Genomic DNA, 21,318 nt, shown 5'->3' on the forward strand with positions numbered 1-21,318 from the left:
CGATGCTGCAGATTATTATTGCACACACTACAGTGTGATTGAAAATATCTTCATGAAGTTTGACAGAGATGATTCATCTTCAATTCGAACTGTACAAAATTTGTTTTCATCAACCACGTCAAGAAATCTAGCGTACATAAAATCAAATTTCAGTGTGATATCAAAATCCATCATTAGACTTGAAGCTGTGGGCATGCAACTGTGCAATGCATTACAAATTGTTAAGAAAGTTGAAAGTGAACTACATCAAGCACAGGGCGAAGTTGCTGTGAAAATTAGTGCAAAATTACAAAATGTGCTCCAACGAAATCCTGGATATTCAACACTGTGTACAATTTCTGACATTCTTTGTGGCAAAGAAGTTGAATTTGACAACAGTGAATTAGAACTTGACGCAAGTGATTTGACTTGTTTTAAGTTTGCCCCTGTGACATCTTGTGACGTAGGAAGGAGTTTCTCCAAATACAAGGCCGTTGTTAGTGACAATCGGAGGTCCTTCGCAAGTTCGAGAATTTGAAAATGCATGTTGTCATTCAGTGCAACTCTACTGAAAAGGAAGATTAAGGTACCGTACAAATTATTTACCTGCACCTATTAGCACACTTTACTTTACTTTTCACGCTAAAATAAACAATACTTTCGTTCATGTTTTCTGTTTACAGGGTCAGCATTGTGTTGTGATGGATGCTTCACGGCTTAGAGACATTTATTCAGAAAAAATAACTTTGTACACTTTTCAATAAAACGCCATTCAGCTTTTCTCTTTATGGGGTCAGGGGTCAGCTGTGATCGAGGCTTCAGAGCTTAAAGATATTTATTCAGGACAAAATAACTTTGTAAACTTCTTAATAAATTGCCATTCTTAGGAATTTTTGTTAAATATTTACTTATTTTTTGTGGGCCATTCTGTCATATTTTACCATATTTTGCCATTTTTAGGGCATAAATGCATGCATATTTTCAAAGTTTTTAGGTCATAGAAATCCGAGCCCTAATAATAACAATCGTGATTAATGAGTTCGTATAGTATTTTGAGATAACAGGGTTTCGGAGAATGAATCTGTTTTCTTCCTCAGGTGAATGAGTTGGGTGACAGTAGAATTCGTTAGAAACAGCCATTCTAATAACAATGGACAAGATCAGTTCTTTCTGACGAATCAACTGAGCGGATTCTTCACTCTGTGACGATGACAAATTTAATCTCTGAAATGTTGTGTTCATTCAGAATGCTAGGCAATGGATGAAGTTCAGAGAACTCAGTAGTCCGTCAGAACCCTGTGGAATTGGCAAAATGACGGGACGAAAATCGGAATTTGTATGAAAGGGGATGATGACTTGCAAGACATAAGATCTTCAGATAGCTGGACCTGCCTAACGAAATTGAAATCTTGAAAATTTCAATGTACAAAATATTGTTTACAAACACGTGCTCAAATACGGTAACAAGCTAAGGGGCACGCAGTAACATGGTTGAGGCACTATGCTACAAGCAGGAAGGTCGCGGGTTAGTTTACCGAGGAGGTCATTGGACCGAGGGGCGGAGTTCGAGTCCAAGTATGGTCAAGAATTTTCTTTTCACGTCGTCCAGACCGGCTCTGGGGTCTACCTAACCTCCCATACAATGGGTACAGGGAGCTCTTCCCCCGGGGGATAAAGCGGCCGGGGCGTAAAGCTGACCACTCACCTCCAGCTAGTGTCGAGATCAAGAAAATATGGATCCTTACCTCCACTCCTCCATACGTCTTCATGGCGTACTTCTGAATTAATTAAGCACAGGGACAGCTTTACCTTTTACACGTCAAAGAGCTTATGGAAAGGATGCAGTTGTACTTTGCTACAGGAACAATAGATCATTGAAGGTCGCAGTGCGAAGGCCAGTTTTATAGCTCACCCCTCATACTCAAATGCTACAGGATATTTTCATTAATGCCAACTTAAAAGCATTAAAAAATTCGCAGTTTCATCATTGTGTTGCAACATGAACTCTCTTGAAACGGTTTTGTAAACACGCACCGAATTTGCCGTGCGGCCTGCCGCTTGTGCACAAGTCTTTCTCGCTTCCGTTCCTAGAGTGCGCTGAACGCCGTCTGTGACGCTTTGATTTCCTCTTGCCTAAGGAAGGGATAATCTCAATGACTCGGCACTCCGTGAGGCGCTGTGGTGGGGGATTCACTGATTCACTTTTGCAATATCAGTGGCCTGGGCTCGTAAAGGCTCAAAAAATGTTATAAAATTAGGCTTAATTCTAATTTCAGTAATGAGATATCAAGAAATAGTGTTAGAAAGGATTACAGTCCTCAACACAAGAATCTATTACGTAATTAAATATAATTTTCTGGAAAACCTTTATATCCATAGTTTAAAAATGGTATCTTCTGGAATATGAAGTCATGTAGTCTGGTAGACGTTTATCTACGTTTCGGAGGACTGTTCCCCTCGAAACTTTGGTAAGATTCTACCGGATTACACGGCGTCACAACTAAAATAATTTTTTCATAGTTACTAAGATGATAATCTCAGAAATGATAGATCCATAATTGTTTAAACTATAGCAATATATGGCCACTGTACACACAAACTGGCACTCATGCTTAAGCCACAGTTTTAACTATTGTACATATTGTACATAACAGCGCGACTAACTTCGCCGACAAACAGCGGTCGCTCGTTCGGTATAGTTCGCTTGTGGACTAAGAGCCACGGAGTTTAGTTTAGTTCAGTTTTGTTTTATTTTTAACAGCGCGACCAGTTAGGCGAAGATATGACAGCCTAAACTTGTATTCGGGAGGAACTTTATTCGTATCTCGGTGTGGAAATGGACTATTCTGACCGAGGCTTTTCATGGTTTTCCGTGTAGCAGCTCGAGTGGGCCACGACCGATTCCTTCTAAATGTTTTCAAATTTTTATTCATGGATTATTCTAACATTCTGTACTCTGTAATCTGGGACACTGACAACATATTTATCTTAACAACAAGTCACAAATATGAAACAATAAACAAACCTGGGTGCGTAATTTCTCCTCCTTACACTGTATAGCACTGCTGTGCGAAATGAATGTGGTGTATACGGAAGAATATAATATTAAAGATGCAATAGCTTACCGATATTATGTACGAATCACCATTTTGATTTCAGAACGCTTTCTTCACGACTGATCGGTAACGAAGATAATTCTTAAATGAAGTTTATAATTATGAATTCCGTGACGAATGAAACGTCTTATGTACGTCCAGTCCAGTTCATGGCCAAGCAGAGACACATTTCAAACACGGATTTCCAATTATGTCTCATTAGTAAGACGGAGACAGAGAAACTACGGTTTAAATCCTTTGAAATGTTTTCGTCATAATTACTGTTCTTTCTGGCTCATGAATATCTGATTGCGTCTCCTCATTCCAGTAGCAATAATGAAAAAATCGATGTAGCCTGTGTGGGGGGTCACTGTGAAGTCATATTGAGGGGAGCATTTGCTGAGATCAGTTCGTAAGGAGGGCGACGTGTGACGTAGTGGTCTGAAGCGAGCAGTGGATGGGAGTGTTTCAGCGCAGTCTGTTGTCAGTGTACTAGGCAGTGTCACAAGCAACCTGATACACACGTTGCACTTGGAGTTCTCTCAACATTGACTCTGTGAAGATTTCTAAGTTGTGATATCGTGTAGTTTATTGGAATTCCAGCGACGTTTCGGAGGAATGTCGGAAGATTTATATCGAACTACACAACGTTACAATCCCTTCAAATTGATAATCTGTATTAGTCTTCATTTAACTTGAAAATTTAGATATATTCCGCATTTCTAAGAAGATTTGTGTAGGATTCAAACTGTTTAAATATTAATGTTAATAACTCAGTATATGACTTAAGAATTTTAAGAAGATTTTTATCTATACAAAATGCTGGATAATACTATAAAAGTATATTAACGCCGTCTAGTGTGATTGATAAATGTTACGTTTTTTTAATGTTCCTTCATTTACATGATTCGGTCGAAGCGACCATCTTCAGAAGGACATTACCAATACTTACAGAAACTACTATTGCAATGTCATAGATATAAAATATTATCCTGTAAAAATTACTATGACGTGCATGAATTTGTTAAAACATTTATAAATTGTATATAATTAGTGTATTTACAAAATATTTTTTAAAAAATTTTTGTTAAAACTTAGAACTAATTTGGTTCCTGTCCTTTTTACTTCTTCTCTTTAAAGGAAGCCCAAGTCGTGGTCCTTTTGTTTGAGGAACAGGACTCTTTAGTGTCGTCAACAATGTCCTGCTGAATATGATCTCTATGACCGAAACATGTAAATGATGAAAGATAGAAAAACACAGCATTTATCAGTCACACTGGGCGGAGTTGATAACATTTATATAGGATGAATTAAGCCAAATTTACTAGATTATAGGCCTGTAGGTTCTGTTGTTAGAAAAGAAAAACATCAAAATAAACGTCTTCTCTTCTGGTATTTGACGCTGTGTAATGTGGAGTTTATATATTCATACAAAAAATATCGATGAATATTACCGGACCACACGGCGTCACACACCAGTGAATAATCCGCCATATTTTTCATAGTCCTTACCGTGACAACCTGAAATCTCAAACCCAAAAATTATGAAATACAGACTATGTAATTGATACCACAATTTTCTGTAGAACACCGTGCCACGTGAATTTATAGAGAAGTGAGAGTATCCATTCATTTTTGTCCTTAGGTTTTCTTTCTAAAACTCCTGAACGTTTTTATATTAAATTTTATATAGGGATTTATTTAAATTTCGTTGCGAAATTTGATTCTGTTGCATATCAGTTTGATATAGTCCCCTAAATTAATCTCAAATCTAACACAAACGATCTTTTCAACAGATGTAAAATTTGAGGTTTTCACTGCTGTGACTATGAAGAATGCCGTCTTTCGTGATGTGGCGCTGTATAGATCTTGTGTGAACCGATGTTTCAGAGGAACGTATCGCCTCCATCTTCAGAGTAGAAAAATCCGTTAGCGAGGAACCAGCGTGAGCAGGTTGCTGAAGACCTACACGGCGCCACATCCCAGAAGACGGCAGTCTTTTAACAGATGTTCCTCGTAAAAAAATCTGTGATGCATGTGACATAAGACATAGATTTCTCTAAAATATTCATTTTATAATTAATTTGGAAAAAAAATAATATAGTGAATGTCTTAGCAAAATCGTGGGAGAAATCATTTCTGATAGTGCTGTGTGATACAGGAGGCTTTTGGCGACAATAATTATATTCCTTCTATAAGCGCACATCAACGATAACATCAGATTAAGAAGAGGAGAAGCTATAATATAAATGTAATAATTATCGTTGTATTATTTTTAATTATTAAAGCATTTCAGTCGTTACTATATTGCTTGCCCTCAACTGCCGCGCCACAGCTCAAGCGGTTAGTCTCTGGCTTCCCACCGCGGCAGCCCAGGTTCCATTACGGGTCTGGTCAAGTTGGATTTGTGATGGACAAAGTGGCCCTGGGGCAGGTTTTTTCCGAGTACTTCGGTTTCGCCTGCCAATCTTCATTCCACCGAATTCTCCACCATCATAATCACCCGGGGTAGGTACAGTAGGCCAATCAGTGACCGCCGTGACGAGTGGACCCAGTTGGACTCCACCCCCCCAGTAAGCGAATTTGCCCTCATCAGTTCTAGTTGAACAGATCTTGACCTGTATAAGCCTCTAGGCACGGATTTTGTAAATCTATAATCCGATATGTCTGAGCTGGCTGCTGTCTAAATTAGTCTGTATTTAAAGGCCTGCTACACATCTGAAGGCCCTCTTTTGAAGTAAGGGTACAGTTATCGTATTGACCGTGAACAGTTACGTTTTCAAAGAGATCTGAAATAAAATTTAAATCCGATTTTCATCCTGAACACTAATATAAAAAGAAATGACCACCCCTAGTAAAACCATTGTTATAATTCAACGTTTTAGATATAATTTTCGATTTTTTCTGATATTTATCTGCATAATAATTATTTAAAAATGATTTATATAGATTTATAATCTTAAAACAAATCAACCAAACGGAAAAATGTTTTTATTTATGCAGTTAACAGAACTCAGTAGGCGTTAATGGCATCTTCTTACAATTGTGTTTTCTTTTCCAAATTCCACTTCTTACTTACTTACTCACTCATGGAGCTGAGCACTTCTGGAGAAGCCGCCAATTTTGCAGCTACTCAAGAATTTTCCAGCATTTTATGGAACCCGAAGGTTCATCACCGTGTTCACAAGAGCCCTCCAGTGGTCCCTATCCTGAGCCAGATCTATCCAATCCATACCATCCAATCCTGTCTCTCTAAGATCCATTCTAATATTGTCCACCCACCTACGCCTTGGTCTTCCCAGTGGACTCTTTCCTTCTGGCTTTCCCACTAATATCCTATACACATTCCTCGTCTCCCCCTTTCGTGCTACATGACTTTCCAACCTCATCCTCCTTGACTTGTTCATTCTAATTATAATTGCAGAAGAGTACAAGTTAGGAAGCTCCTCATTATGCACTTTTCTCCAACCTCCTGTCACGTCATCTCTCTTCGGTCCAAATATTCTCCTCAACACCCTGTTCTCAAACACATTCTTACGGTTTTCATATACTGGTACATCTTTATTAAAATAAATTAATTGTGCATTATTTTGCTTCACAAAATATCTTTCATTAATGCATTTTGAATGTATATATCACCACAGCTAAGACTAACACGGTGTAACATACGTAAAACATTTGTTACGAATTTGTATTTGTTACAAGTTTCGCTTAGATAAGGTAATTTTGCATCCTGTCAAGTGGCCATGTTGCCTCTGTGACAGTAGCGTAAATAATAACAAATATTGTGTTTCTGAACATTATCTTTTATTATTTAAAAAACGATGTTTCGGAGACTGGATTCTGTCTCCGTCTTCAGGTGGAACTTTTGAAGACGGAGACAGAATCCAGTCTCCGAAACATCGGTTTTCAAATAAACACAGGGCGATGGATAATATCCAGAAACAGAATATTTCTCTTAATACTGTATCGTCACAGACATTTAGGATAAATTCAAGTTTTTTTTTCTTTGAACAGGCGTAGTTCCAACCTGCACAAGGAGAGACAAGAACTGAAGCATGAGAAGTTTGGATCACAGGAGCAAGAACTTCCTGGCCCAGGAGTTATCTCAATTACGAGTGAAATGTAAGTCTCTAAGCGCCAAAATAAACAATATAAAAAATAACGCTACAAATGAAAGTAGCCTAAGCTAACGTGTCTTAATAGAATCGTAGCAAATATATACTTGAAAACAGGCAGGCCTTTATGTGAATAATGTAGCATATGTACTCATTGCTAACCGCTGACCCTGTAAACAGTGGCCCTTTCTCGGCAAAGGCTCTCTAAAAACGTTCCCGTTGCTAGAGAGCAGATTCGAACACTACCGCCTTATCGTAAAGAGGTTTGCGTATCCCAATGACCAGAGAGCTATGCTGACGGGAGCGTAACCTCCTGGTAGAGCCATCTGTGCCAGACAGGTCAAGGTCTATGGGTCAGACGAAGTGTACTCCCTAGTCCTCTAGTTTGGGGGTTGGACTTGGGATTAACACCATCCCGGAAAATGTTTCTATTAGACAACCTCCAGAGGAACATACGTAGTAGACCAAGCCACACACACAGCTGCAGGGCCAGTAAAGAAGAAAAATTTTAGGAATGGATTAGTGGGATAATACTGTAGTTGCAAATTTAGATAAACAATTCTTAATCCCTGGACACGTCCGAATGTGTTACAAATATTGTAATTGAATTTACACGCAGTTAGGAAATTTAACATACCCAGAGCAATACATCTTGATTACTACACATCTGAAAATGGCAAAAATTCGAAGTATTTCGTCCCAAAATTCTGTGACCAGTCGTCTTGTCGGTTGTTATTCGCCTCCATCTCTTTGCATATGACTCTATACGTTTCATAGTGATTAAAATATCGTAAGACGCCCCTTAATGGCTGAGTTATAGTTTGCAGGCTTAGCGTCAATCATAACTAACAATTTATACTGCCTGCTTCTCGCTGGTTTTGTACCTGGCTTATTCTTCGACCCTAAAAATGGAGGCGATGTTCCTCCGAAACTTCCGTTGACGTTCAACGGACTATACGCCGTTATATTCCAGATAAGTTTCTGCTCTTCTGGTAATTGGCCAGACAAATATCGGGACATTAACGCTTCCCTCGTGCTAAATTTTGTCACTAGTATGAGTGGCTCTAGACGGGGTTTGGGTTGGTAATTACATTTATTGACTACTTAGGAGTAGGTGGGTGGACAATATTAAAATGAATTTTTATAGAGAATTGGGTGATTGGATTAATCTGGCTCAGTATAGGAACCGGTGGAGGGCTCCTGTGAACACGGTAATGAACCTTCGAGTTCCACAAAATACTGAGAAGTTCTTAAGTAGGAGCAGAATTGGCGGCTCTTCAAGAAGGGCTCGGCTTCATGAGGGAGTGATTTATCGACCACTTACGGGTCGTAGCTACGAGTAACTGTAACATTATAGCTGATCTCCACACAGTCAAGTGTTCTCAGTCTGTTATTAGACGTTTCCTGTTAGCGACTTCTAACAATGGCTGGTTCTCCGCTTCCGTGCTCAAGAACTGTCTGAACGGTGTCTCCTTTCCAACTGAACCGTTCTTGTTTCACACTCCCGTACAGAACTGACTTGGTATGTCCAATTGCCTTCCTTATAACCTCTCGCCACGGACCGAGTAGGAAACACCGTTTCCAAAAGTACCTGTATTTTGCGTCTCGATTCCTTGGTGCGGGAAGGTGTTTACTGAGCCGTTGTCTAAAAACGGCTGTAGTACATTTGCTTATCTCTCGGTCGTTGCATAGTAACGACTATACTCTTTACAATAATTTAAATTACTGTTTGTTTCTTGTTTGTTGTGACCTAATCGAGAATCGAACCCGCAACCTTCCGGTTTATAGCCTATTTAAACTAAACTCCGTGGCCTGTAGTCCGCAAGCGAACTCTACCGACCGAGCGACCGCCGCTTGTCTGCGAAGTTAGTGCCAACTAGCGGATAGAGGGTGTCACGTGGTCAGCGCAAAGAATCCCGACGGCCATTAATCTCGGTTTTCTAGACCGGAGCCGCTATTTCCTTGAAATAGCTCCTCAATTATGCTCTCGAGGCTCAGTGGGCCCCGTTCCAGATCCACTACTTCTCACGAAAGCTGGTAGCGCCGGGAATCGATCCCGGAAGCTCTGGATCTGTAGCCAGAAACTCTGACTACTAGACCACAGAGGCAGTCTAGTTATAGCGTATTGCCTCAAACAACTACTCTACCTCGTGCTCCGACGAAACGTAAGTACGAATCTTTTGTAGCGTGTACAATTTCAGATGGAAACGGACGTGTTCATAGAGAAACCCGCCCCAAAATTGTTTTGCCCGACACATAACCTACACTGGGACTGAACCCGGGCTTCTGTCCAGCGGAGACGCCGAGTGGCAGCCTAAAGGTAGTTCTCCTAGCACTCTGATTGTTTCGGTAATTCTGAATTGGAATCTTTGTTTGTTTGTTTGTTTTTTTTTTTACTTTTTATCAACATTCAATTGATTAACTGTCTGAGATACAAAATGGAACTCTGTTTGATAGGCCTACGTAAAATTGAAAGAAATCCAGTTGTTGATCCACCCTGTTTAAACTTGTTCAAGTCAGTTTCTGTAGAATCGATATCAAATTATTGGTTAGCTACTCAGACTGTTATTACTTCCGCCCGTCTGTATGTGAAAGCAGCACGGAAAGCGGTGTTTCCTTTTTTTTGGAACAAAACTTTATTATAAAGTGAATAAATCTCAGTAGGCCTAATTCGATGTTTATTTACAAACCTAAACAATCAAAGATTGTCACAATCCAATTAGATGTTTAACGATAGTTTAATAGGGTTGATTTAACATAATACCGAAACTTAAGGACCTACTTTACAATATCCTTATATCACTTAGGGGGATGGTAAAAGTAAATAAAGGCCTATTTAAGGTTCGGCCACACAGAGCGCTACGCTATGTTCGCTACGTACGCTACGTACGCTACGTACGCTGTGTACACTCAGCAACGCAGCTAACATAGGGAACATGGCGTACGTAGCGCTCTGTGTGGCCGAACCTTTGCTGTCTTATCTCACCGAGACCTAAATTTGGCTATAGGAAACTATCCTGTATGAAGAACAATATAATATAATATAGAAATCAGTAATTAAATATCGGCTTAGTTTCCTTCCTGAGCAAATAATAGTCACTGAGATTGTCAAGAAGTCTTCGCCTGCTCGAACACTGGGATCTTGGGTTCTAATCCCTCTCAGGCATGGATGTCTGCTTGTGTTTATTCTGTGTTGGTGATAGATAGCGGCCTTGCGACGTGCTGATCCCCCGTCCAGGGAAATCGAACCGATAATTAAAGCATATAAAATTGTGTTCGTAAAACAGACGTAGATGTTTGTGTAAAGGTAAAGGTATCCCTGTAATAGGCCGTGAAGGCCCATAGAGTTGTGAGATGTTGAGGCTCCCACATTTTCTCTAGACAGTCGGCTCACAGACGGCGGTGAGGTTGTCAGCCTTACGAACCGGCCACCCTTTACCCCCAGGAAGATTCCTGTATTCATTTCTGTTAGAAGCTGAGTCGACCTCAGGGCCATTGTTCATCTGGATGGATTACCTCAATTGAAAAGTCAACCTCATCAGGACTCAAACCCGCGGCCTTCCGGCTTGTAGCATAGTGCCTCAACCAACTGCGCTACCGCGTGTCCCCAGATGGTGATGTAGCACTAGTTAAGCATCTTAAAGGAAGAGGGTGGAAAAGTTTAGATTGGATTCATCTTGCTCAGAATAGGGGCTGTTGACTTCTCAAATAATCACGGTAATAAACCTTCGTGTTCACTAGAAGGTGGAGAGTTTCTTAATTGTCTGGGTGCCTGTCAGCTTCTCAGGAACCTTAAGGTTAGTGCACAGTGAGTTAAATATAGCCTTTCCGTGTGAGACAATTACAGCTCTACGTCCATTGGCGTATGTCTCTTGGGATATAACGACGTGTACTCTGTTGAAGTTCAAACGAGGTTTCGGAGAAATATATCGCCTCCATCTTCAGAGTCAAAGTGTAGACAAAACAAAAGCCCAACGTGAAGGCAGGTGTTAAGCAGAGATCTGTCCTTCCGAAACGTCGGCTGACTTTAGACGGACAGCACGGCGTTATATAGGCCGCTGCGAGGACATCAGATCCTACATAAATCAGTGAATAAACTTGAAGGAGAAGGAAAGAAGAAATGCTTAGGCCTTAACGTGAAATTATCGCTTCGCTTAATTAATTAAGCATCACAACATGAAGACGTATGGGGTCGTGAAGGTACAGGTACGTAATTCTTAACCGGAATATTAGATAGAGATGCGTAGTCAGCTTCATGCCCCGACCGCTTTGATCCTGGAGAAACAGCCCCTATTTCCGTTGAATGTGAGACTGGGTGGACCCCATAGCCAGTGTGGACTCTGTAGAGAAGCGAAAAAGCTCTTGTTCAAATCGGGAATCGAACCCGATTCCTTAACCAGCTAGCCCGTAACGTAGTCGCTATACCGAGCTATCCCTGATGATTCCAGAAGCTTCATAATTTTTCTCCTCCCAAAATGTTAATAGAAAGATAAAATTAGGAAGGATGAGACGTGCAGTGCATGTAGCACGAATGGAAGAGAGGCGCCGACAAAGTTTGGTAGGAGAACAGAAATAATTAGACCATTAGCAACAACTAAGTGTAAATGAGAGGATAATATTGAAATAGATGTCAAAATATCAGTGTGAATGCATTATCCCTTAGTAGGGATCTGTGGAGGGGCCACGCTGTACGTCGCTGTTGAACTTACGTATCGAAAGGTAAATGATAAAATTGTCCTTGTGCTTAACTAATTAAGCACTAAGCCACGAAGGCGTGTGGGTAGTGGATGTATACGTCCACGCTTTCTTGACTTTGGCACAAGTTGGTGGTGAGTGGTCAGCTTCACGCCCCGCCCGCCTTACACCGCGGTGAAACAGTCCCCAGTACCCACTGGATAGGAGGATGGGTGGGCCCCAGAGCCGGTCTGGACGACATTGTGGAGAGAAAACTCTTAACCCTACGGGGACTCGAACCTCGACCCCTCGGTAGTGCAGGCCGTAGCTAGTCGCTATACCGACAGACCTGTCAGGGCTCACATATATGGAAATATGAATAACTGAAAACTTAAATTTCGTTGTCAAATTATGGCCCCTTTTATTATTTTGAGTATTCGTGCCTTTTTAAACACATATATGTCTATGATTAAGTTTTTAAACTTATATAAGGTTCATAATCAGACTTTGAAGTTTCTTTTCGTAATTGACTGGACGACCTTGAAATTGGCCTATATGTTTCTTAATATCAGGCATTAGTAAAACCCTTATAATTACAAACAGAAAACAACAAACTCCGTGATTTTAGTCCGCAAGCGAACTATATCGACCGAGCGACCGCCGCTTGTCGGCGAAGTTTAGTGCCAACTTTTGCGGATAGAGGGTGTCGCGTGGTCAGCGCAACGAATCCCCACGGCCGTTAATTTCGGTTTTCTAGACCGGAGCCTCTATTTTCTTGAAATAGCTCCTCAGTTATGATCACAAGGCTGAGTGGACCCCGTTCCAGACCCATTACTTCTCAAAAAAAAATCATGTAGCGCCGGGAATCGAACCCGGACCTCTGGATCTGTAGCCAGGAACGCTGACCACTAGACCACAGAGGTGGTAACCCTTATAATTATTATCAAAAATTAAAAAGTGTCGTTAAATAAGAAACATATGCAACAATAAGCGGTGGGGGAATAATGAAATTCTTACTAAACTGTGGGGTCGCCATTTTGTAAAGGTTGAAATCACAGAACTAAGGACAAGGTGAAGAAAGCAGTCTTCTGGGATTTGGCACCGTATATATGTGGTGTTAACCGACGTTTCGGAGGAACGTATCGCCCCCATCTTCAGGGTAGAAGAAAAAGTATAAGAAATCTGCAAGCGACAACACCGTGAGAAACGGTAAAGCAGACTCACGGTGTTGTCGCTTGCAGATTTCTTATACTTTTTCTTCTACCCTGAAGATGGGGGCGATACGTTCCTCCGAAACGTCGGTTAATACCACATATACACGGTGCCAAATCCCAGAAGACTGCTTTCTTCATAGTCACCGACGTGAAAGCCTCAAATCTTACATAAGGACAAGGTGTTGAGAATTCTAATTCTATAACTTGTACATAATTTGCGGAGCAAGGAACTGAATTGAGCACTGTCTTGACATGTACTGTCTATTTGAGGGGGGTTGTCTTCCCCTGCTTCCCCTACATGGTTTGCGTGACGTTTATACTGCGCATGCGCTGATATTTGCCCCGCCTTTAAAGCCATTGTCCGACCTTACTCAAGTGCTCTCCCAATCAGCGAGTAAAGTATCTGAGTCCGCTGTTTCTATTGGCGGCCATTCTTATTGACGTCATTGCGCAAACCGCATGCGTGTCACATGCAGGGCCAAGTGGTTGCCTCACTCGTTGATAGGAAGAAGGCTGTGATATTAATACAGACAAGGAACATGACACGTGGAAAGTCAAGTCCGCGTGCAGTGTCGTCTGAGGGGTGGGTGATTCACTTCATTCCAGACCATGTTCAGTCCCAGGACAGTCCATGTGAGATGGGTGGTAGACAAAGTGGTCCTAGGGTAGAGTTTTCAAGGATGAAGATACTTTCATCTGGCTCGTGACGCCGTAAATTATGGTAGATAGTTACCAAAGATTCGGTATAACGTGCTGTATCCAATAATGATTTTAGGCGTTCAGGTGGTTAATTAATGATGTTGAGTCTGTTGTTAGGTTATTACCTGGGCGATTTTTCCGACGTTTCGAAGGTATATGCTGCCTCCATCTTCAGGGTATAAGTGTCAATAACTTGAAGATGAGACCGAAATGTACCTCTGGCACGTCGAAAATGTCGACCACGTCCACAAGGTGTAATAACCGACGAATAGAATGAACCTTTAAAATATCTGTCTTCAGGGTAGAAGGATAGATATCAGACGCGTTGGGTTTTAACTTAACTCATTTCGGAGATTTCAGTTTATTTACCTATTAGCCCGAATATGACCGCCTCTGTGGTCTAGTGGTTCGAGTTCTTGGCTACTGATCCAGGGGTCCGGGTTCGATTCCCGGCGCCACCAGATTTTCTGAGAAGTAGTGGATCTAGAACGGGGTCCACTCAGCCTCGTGAGGATAATTGAGGAGCTGTTTCAAGGAAGTAGCGGCTCCGGTCTAGAAAACCGAGACCAACGTCCTTGGGGATTCGCTGTGCTGACCACGTGACACCCTCTATCCGCTAAAGTTGGCACTAAATTCGCCGACAAGCGACGGTCGCTCGGTCGGTATAGTTCGCTTGCGGACTAAAACCACGGAATTTGTTTTTTTTTTTATTAGCCCAAATATATGGCGGTTCTTTTAATTCTGCTCTATAAAGAAGAACGGTATAGCGACTTACTGGAAGGACGAATGATGGGAGTTCGAGTCCCGGTGGGGTCAAGAATCCTCTCTTCTCCAAGTCGCCCAGACCGGCCCTGGGGTCCACATAACCTCCTATCCAATGGGCACCAGGGGGAGCTCTTTCCCCAGGTATTAAGCAGCCGGTGCATGAAGTTGACCACTCATCTTCAAGTATTGCTGAAGGTCAAGAATACGTGGATGTATACATCCACACCCCTATACGCTTTTATGGAGTATTGCTTAATTAATCGAACACAGGTACAGCTATAATGTTTTATTTCTTAATAGTATAGTTTTAATTCCTTTTGCTTAAAACCTTAAGAAAAAGTGAGATATTAGAATTTGTCAAAAAAAATCTTCTTTACATTTTCCCATTTTAAGAAACCGGACGACGCCTTGTCTGTGTACTTGTGCGACATCCGATTGAAAGCTAATAGGCCTATTTAGGATTTTCTTTATACATATTATATGTGGCCTCCGTGTACAAGTGATTAATACGCGTTATTCTGGAGGTCTTGGGTTCAATCGTTATCTAAACACGAAGTTCACTTATTTTCCTATATTTCTGTGGATTGCTTCTATTATATCATACAGATGTGCGGGATATATCACAGGCCACGGCCGACTGCTTAAATATTCTTTCAAGGTCATCTAATTCACTGAATTCGGGGTTCTCACGAGTGTGACTGGGAAAATTAGGCCAGGCTGTCTTTAGGTATCTGACCGCCCTGAAGATGGATATAGCAAGTTCCTCCGAAACGTTTGGAAATGTACACCAGAACACATGGAGTCAAATTTGTAGACTACACCGCGTCAGGAGGATTATATTCTTAGTTAGTTAAATTAGGACAGAATTATGGTGGTTGTTTTTGTCTGCACGTAGCAGCTGGGGTGTCTCTTAGCAAGCTGTTTGAGCCTAAGGGGAGGCCTGGAGTGTCTCGTTAGATAAGCAAAACTTTGTTTATTGTTTCTCCCCTTAGGCTTATCAGTCTGCATGACGTTCCTTCGCCTGATTATTAGAGTGTTCTATCTCCATTTTTGCGTAATATGATAAAATGCACTTACTTCTGAGTCTTGTGTTGTACTGTCACTGGTTTACCTGCGGTGGGGGTGAGACTGAGTCCACTTGGTACGTCGGCCACTATCTAACTATCCTCTCCTATCCTATATGCATTCCTCTTCTCATTCGTTCTACATTCCCAGCCAATCTCACCCTCTTGACTTGATCGTTCTGATTATACTCGGCGAAAATTACAGGTTACGAAGTTCCTGTCGGTCAGTAACTAGACTATTTTACCAGCCCCGGATAGATGATGAGTGTGGAGCAGCCGGTGGAATGAGAATTGGAAGGGGAAACCGAAGTACTAGGAAGAAACCTGCTCCAGTGCCAACTTCGTACACCATAAATCCCACATGGCCTGATATTAGCTCGAAGCCGGCGACTAACCACCTTAGCTATGGCACGGCCTGAAAGTTGACCTTGCTTGCGGGTGTCAGATACCAGAACGTGTTCTTTATGAAGTCGCATTTGACTCCCTAACTTCGAAACGAGGTCACCGAAAATTGATGTTGGTGGACGTAGTACACTCTAGCACTCAGGTGGAAATTTGTCTCCCTAGAAGGAGACATTAATGTATACATTTTTGTAGACGAAATATACCTGTAGGCCTGTCATTAGTTTGAACGGAGAAATTTATAAAGTCCATACATAATTTTAGTAAGAGTGGGCTGTTCATTAAACTTAACTTTAGTCCACTTTTCTCTCTGTTCAGGTCTAATAGCCCTATATTTTCCTATCACGTGATGGTGACTTTTCCAGAGGGTGCCCTAAATGGATTACAGTTTGTTTTCTAGAGCCAACAACAAATCCTTTATTACTTACGACACAGAAAATCTTAATAGAAAACTTCTGAGGTAAACTGAGAACGAAAGTAGAAGCAAGCGCCCATAACAGACGCTGCCAGCAACTGAAATTACAACATGAGTTACCACGGCAATAATAATGATTCCTAGCCTAGCAATAATGGAATTCGTGATAGCTCAGTAGTTACAGTGAGCGGCTACGGGCTGGACAATCGAGCGGTCGGAGTTCGAGTCCCGGTAGGAGCAAGATTTTTCTCCTCTCCACGACGTCCAGACCGATTCTGGGACCGATCCAGCCTCCTATTCAATAGGTACCGTGGGTAAAGCGGCCGGGGCCTGAAGCTGACCGATCACCTCCAACTACATCAGAAGTCAAGATTATTCAGTATGGTATACGTATGCCCTATTGAATTCTCTCTAAACATGCATTTCTAATTTTTATTTTTATTTCTTTTATATTTATTTTTATTTTATGATGAGCCCATCGTCACCGACAATGGCGTTCGAGTCGGTAGTATCCCACTCCTCTTTCGTATTCCATCGCTTCCTAATTGAAATCCACCTTTCTCAGACTTCTTTACATTATCCAATAATCAACCTGTATTTCGACGCTGTATAATGTGAGCTACTGACAAAATCGCTAAATAAATGCCCTATCATAGCAAACAGGGGGCCCAAGACGCGTTAAGAGAGTAACTGAACTTTTCCTTCCATCTAGCTAATACTATGTCTTTCTAGGTCACGTCTTCTCTCAAGATTCCAGTAATATGCTTGCCCTCGCAAACGTTCAGTGTTCGTCCCTTCTACACAATCCTTCCAGTTCCTCGGATACTATGTAGTTTCTTCTACTAAATAATGTGGAATGTAGACCTGTTTTGCTACGCAACGACCGGGAAGTAAGCAACAGTACAACGACCGTTAATAGGCAGCGGCCATTAAACAGCAACAGAGGAACTGTGTTTTCTGTGTTGTCCGTGCCGAGATGTGAGGATAGTCTGTTGGTGAATTAGTGATTTAATTACAAGCTCTGTTGCTATGAAAAAGCTGGTGGCTGGGACCGGGGACAGTTCGAAAACTCAGAGGAAGTGGAACGTCCGCTGCTGAAAGCCGCTACCAAGCTACGGCTAGGGAAGACTTGACTGTGGACTCTAGTGAATGGAAGAGGCATTGTAAAAAAAAATACAGCCTCACCTCGGAATCCATAATCCTGGAACTACTGAAGGCCTATCTTTCAGCGTCTGAAAGATGATATTCATTTAGTATAAACTCAGCAACAATAATGTGAATAAATAAATGGAATATTTACACAGGGGGAGATTGGATTCCGTCTGCTGTCCTGTTAAGCACGCAAGTTATTGAATGTCTGTTAAGCTTATCAAATTAGTTTCCTTGTATAAAACAGTGACTTGCTTCAGAACAAAAGACAGCGCCATAACTCAAGCGGTTAATCGCTGGTTTCCCACCGCAGCGGCCCGGGTTCGATCCTGGGGCTTGGTCAAGTAGTATTTGTGGTGGACAAAGTAGCGCTAGGTCAGGTTTTCTCCGAGTACTTCGGTTTCCCCTGCCAATCTTCATTCCATCAAATTCTCCATCATCATAATGACCCGGGACAGGGTACGATAGGCCAATCAGTGGCCGCTATGCCGAGTGGACCCAGTTGGACTCCAGCCCCCACTAAGCGAATTAAAAAAACTTACTTCTGAACAAAAGTTTTTAACCTTTTTAAAATTTGTCTATTAAAGTAGCAATTAACCGTCTAGTTCAATGTCATTGATTCAGGTTTCATAACGGAATTTTCCGGTTTAAAATCAATACTCTTCTCTCAGTTATATAAGTTTATGACGCACTTCCGGAGAAATTTGAAGGCTCCTGGATCAATACTAAGATGTATTCTTCTACATGTTTTGGTGCACTTATCATCAAGAATGAGACTTTGTGGTGATGATTTATTTTCGGGAAGAACATTCAGTTCGTAACTAAAAGGTAAAGCTATCCCTATAACAGGCCGCGGAGGCCCATAAAGTAGTGAGACGTCGAGGCTCCCACATTTTCTAGACAATCGCTCACAGATGACGGCGATGTTGTCAGCCTTACGCGCCGGCCGCCCTTTACCCCTCATGAAGATTCCTGGCACTCATTTCTGTTGGAATTGAGTCGACCCCAGGATTAGGTAAATTTAAATGACCTCACAAAGAGAAATGATTAAAGAATTGCGTACTGATTTTGTTGAGATAATTAATTAAGTAAATAATATATTGAAATGAGGACAAATTATTGTGGATCTATGAGGACGTTACGGTAACCAAAAATTTATTCTACGTATTAGTAAATATATCTCCAAGGGGTTCTACTGAGATTGAAATAATGCGATTCTAAACACTATTTTATTACTCGGTGTAATTTTACAATAACCCCAGTTCATGAAAGATATGGCTATTTGTTCCAGATATGAATGTGTTGTTTCAAGGTCATTGTCATTAAATGCATTAAAGTTCACTGCTCACCTCTATCAAGTATTTAAGCTAAGAATACATGGAGCTGTATCTCTTCCCCTCCATTCATCTTCTTGATATATCGCATAAATAAGATCATACAGCTTCACGGGCACCAGGCAGCATTGTGTTTATGCCTACACAGGAAAACACAATTCTGAATATCTGATGACATAGAAATAATCTAACATATTTTGATCGGTTATAAACAGGTTACGTTTTAAGGCCGCGCCATAGGTCAAGCGGTTAGTCGCTGGCTTCTCACCTGGGCGGCCCGTCTGGTCAAGTTGGGCAGGTTTTCTCCGTGTACTTCGGTTTCCCCTACCAATCTTCATTCCACTAACTGCTCCAAAATCACCCTCACCTATCATCTTGGGCTGGTGCAATAGGCCAGAATTTGCCACAGTACAAGGGAGTTAGTCCCACCCCACTAGCAATAAAATAAAAGTTACGTTTTCGAAACGATCATTGTATATAAAGGGTGATGTTGGCAGCATTGGAAGTTGTGTTGGAGTTGGTATCACAATATCTAGTTTTACCTAAAAATCCGCTAGATGTCAGCATCATTCAGTGTACATTGTCTTTATATCAAGTTTAGTATCTTAATATAAATGTAGGTGTCTTTACGAAACTTTTCCAAGTTATTGAGGGTAAACATTTTCGACTAAGTTTATTCTTTAACAATTTCTGTTTGAAATTTCAACCCCGTTTATGAAATACAATAGCATAATGAGGCTTATGTTAGGGTAATGTCTGTCGGCGGTTTCAGACGGATATATTAAGATATTTCTCCTTCCAACTATGGAAATAAGGAACCAAAAAGCAAGCAGCCTAATCAGTTAGTATTAACGAATATGAGTCATAATGGGGAAACCGAGGCTTGTCACATTAGTTTATCTCCGTTACTACATGTCAGCATCTGTCAATGCGAGCGTCCGAGTGTGACGTATCGTGTTCCTTCTAAATATTCTACATATGACGAATGGCAAATAAATTCTTAGTTTCAACATTAGAAAATAAATGACTATTAAGGTGTTTGGTACATTCCGTATTTGAATTTTTGCTCTTAGCAGTAGAAAAGTTTGGTATGCAAAAATTCAAGATGCGATCCTAAATTCCATAAAGGACTTCTCGTTGAACGCATGGAACTTTGAAGAAATCCATATTCTTGGACGTGGCGCCGTGTAGATTTTGTTTGAACCCATGTTTAGGAGGAACGTATCGCTTCCATCTTCAGAGTAGAAAAATCCGCTAGCGAGAAACCTGCTACAGCCACCTGCTCACGCTATTTCCTCACTTGCGCATTTTTCTACCCTGAAGATGGAGGCGATTTGTTCATCCGAAAAACATCAATTTACACAAGATCTATATGGAGCCACATCCAAGAAGACGGCATTCTTCATAGTCACCGCCGTGAAAACCTCAAATGTTACAATGAATGGGACTTTATTCCAGCTAAGATATGTGTTCAATATGATGTATGAAATGTATTTATATTTTCATGTATTTGAATTATAGTTACGTATCAAAATGCTTATGTGGGACACGTCAAAAACACTTGTCAGATGCCGAATAATTGTGGAAACTAAGAATCTTGATATCTTGTTCCTAGAAACTCAACTTTTAGTGTAAATGTGAGTGGTGTTGAAATTAAAAGGCAAAGAAACAGCATTAATATTTGTCAGTACTTATGCTAACCATCCCAGAGTCAGGGTAGATGGTTACGGAAAACAATAGAATTTCAGTGTCATATGAATATTCCGTATATTATTAAAATATCTGAGAACTGGAATATTCTGCCTCCGCTTGTGGATGGAAAAATGAGAGAATGAAATCTCCTGATTGTCATTAGTGAGTTGTACTTGTCCACATAGTTATGTAGGTTTACCTTACTTACAAATGTCAGTTTTCATAGTTTGTTTAAAGTCACAATTAAATTGCAATTTATTATTCCATAATTTTAAATCCAGTATCCTGAATATATCAGCGTTGATGGACGTAGTACCCTCTAGTAATAAGATGATTAAATATGTTTTCCTTAATGTGTGGTGTTGTCACGACACTAGGATTTAAAATATCACTGTATGTTACAAACAAAATTAAATTTAAAAAATGTGGCAACTAGCCCCGGTTTCCCCTAAACTGTTCGTAAAATTGTGGGCGTACGTATTCAAATATTTAGAATCTTATGGGAAATTTCGAAATGCTCACAGGTTTTCTTTAACTTTTTAAGTGACGCTGTCACTCAATATAATGACTCATTTTCAAGTTCAATGTCCGTATGCTCGGGTACATCGTGGCGACAAGGGACAACAGTTTCGTGCTGTTTATACAGTGTATGTTATGGCTCTTTCGATCGTTGGGTTGTCGGGTTCGAATCCCACTTGGGACATATATATATATATAT

General features: G+C 40.9%; 1 protein-coding gene across 1 annotated transcript in view; it reads left to right on the top strand.

The window, feature by feature from the left end:
• The first annotated feature begins 7,152 nt into the window (after positions 1–7,152).
• The window catches only part of LOC111869580 (lutropin-choriogonadotropic hormone receptor), a 160,857-nt gene continuing 146,691 nt past the window's right edge, over positions 7,153–21,318 (top strand). The window contains exon 1 of the mRNA XM_023861216.2: positions 7,153–7,199. The gene's annotated coding sequence lies outside the window, so the exon portion shown is untranslated. The remainder of the gene's footprint in view (positions 7,200–21,318) is intronic.

The sequence above is a fragment of the Cryptotermes secundus genome, unplaced genomic scaffold, assembly GCF_002891405.2.
Source record: "Cryptotermes secundus unplaced genomic scaffold, Csec_1.0 scaffold512, whole genome shotgun sequence".
NCBI classification, from domain to species: Eukaryota; Metazoa; Arthropoda; class Insecta; order Blattodea; family Kalotermitidae; genus Cryptotermes; species Cryptotermes secundus.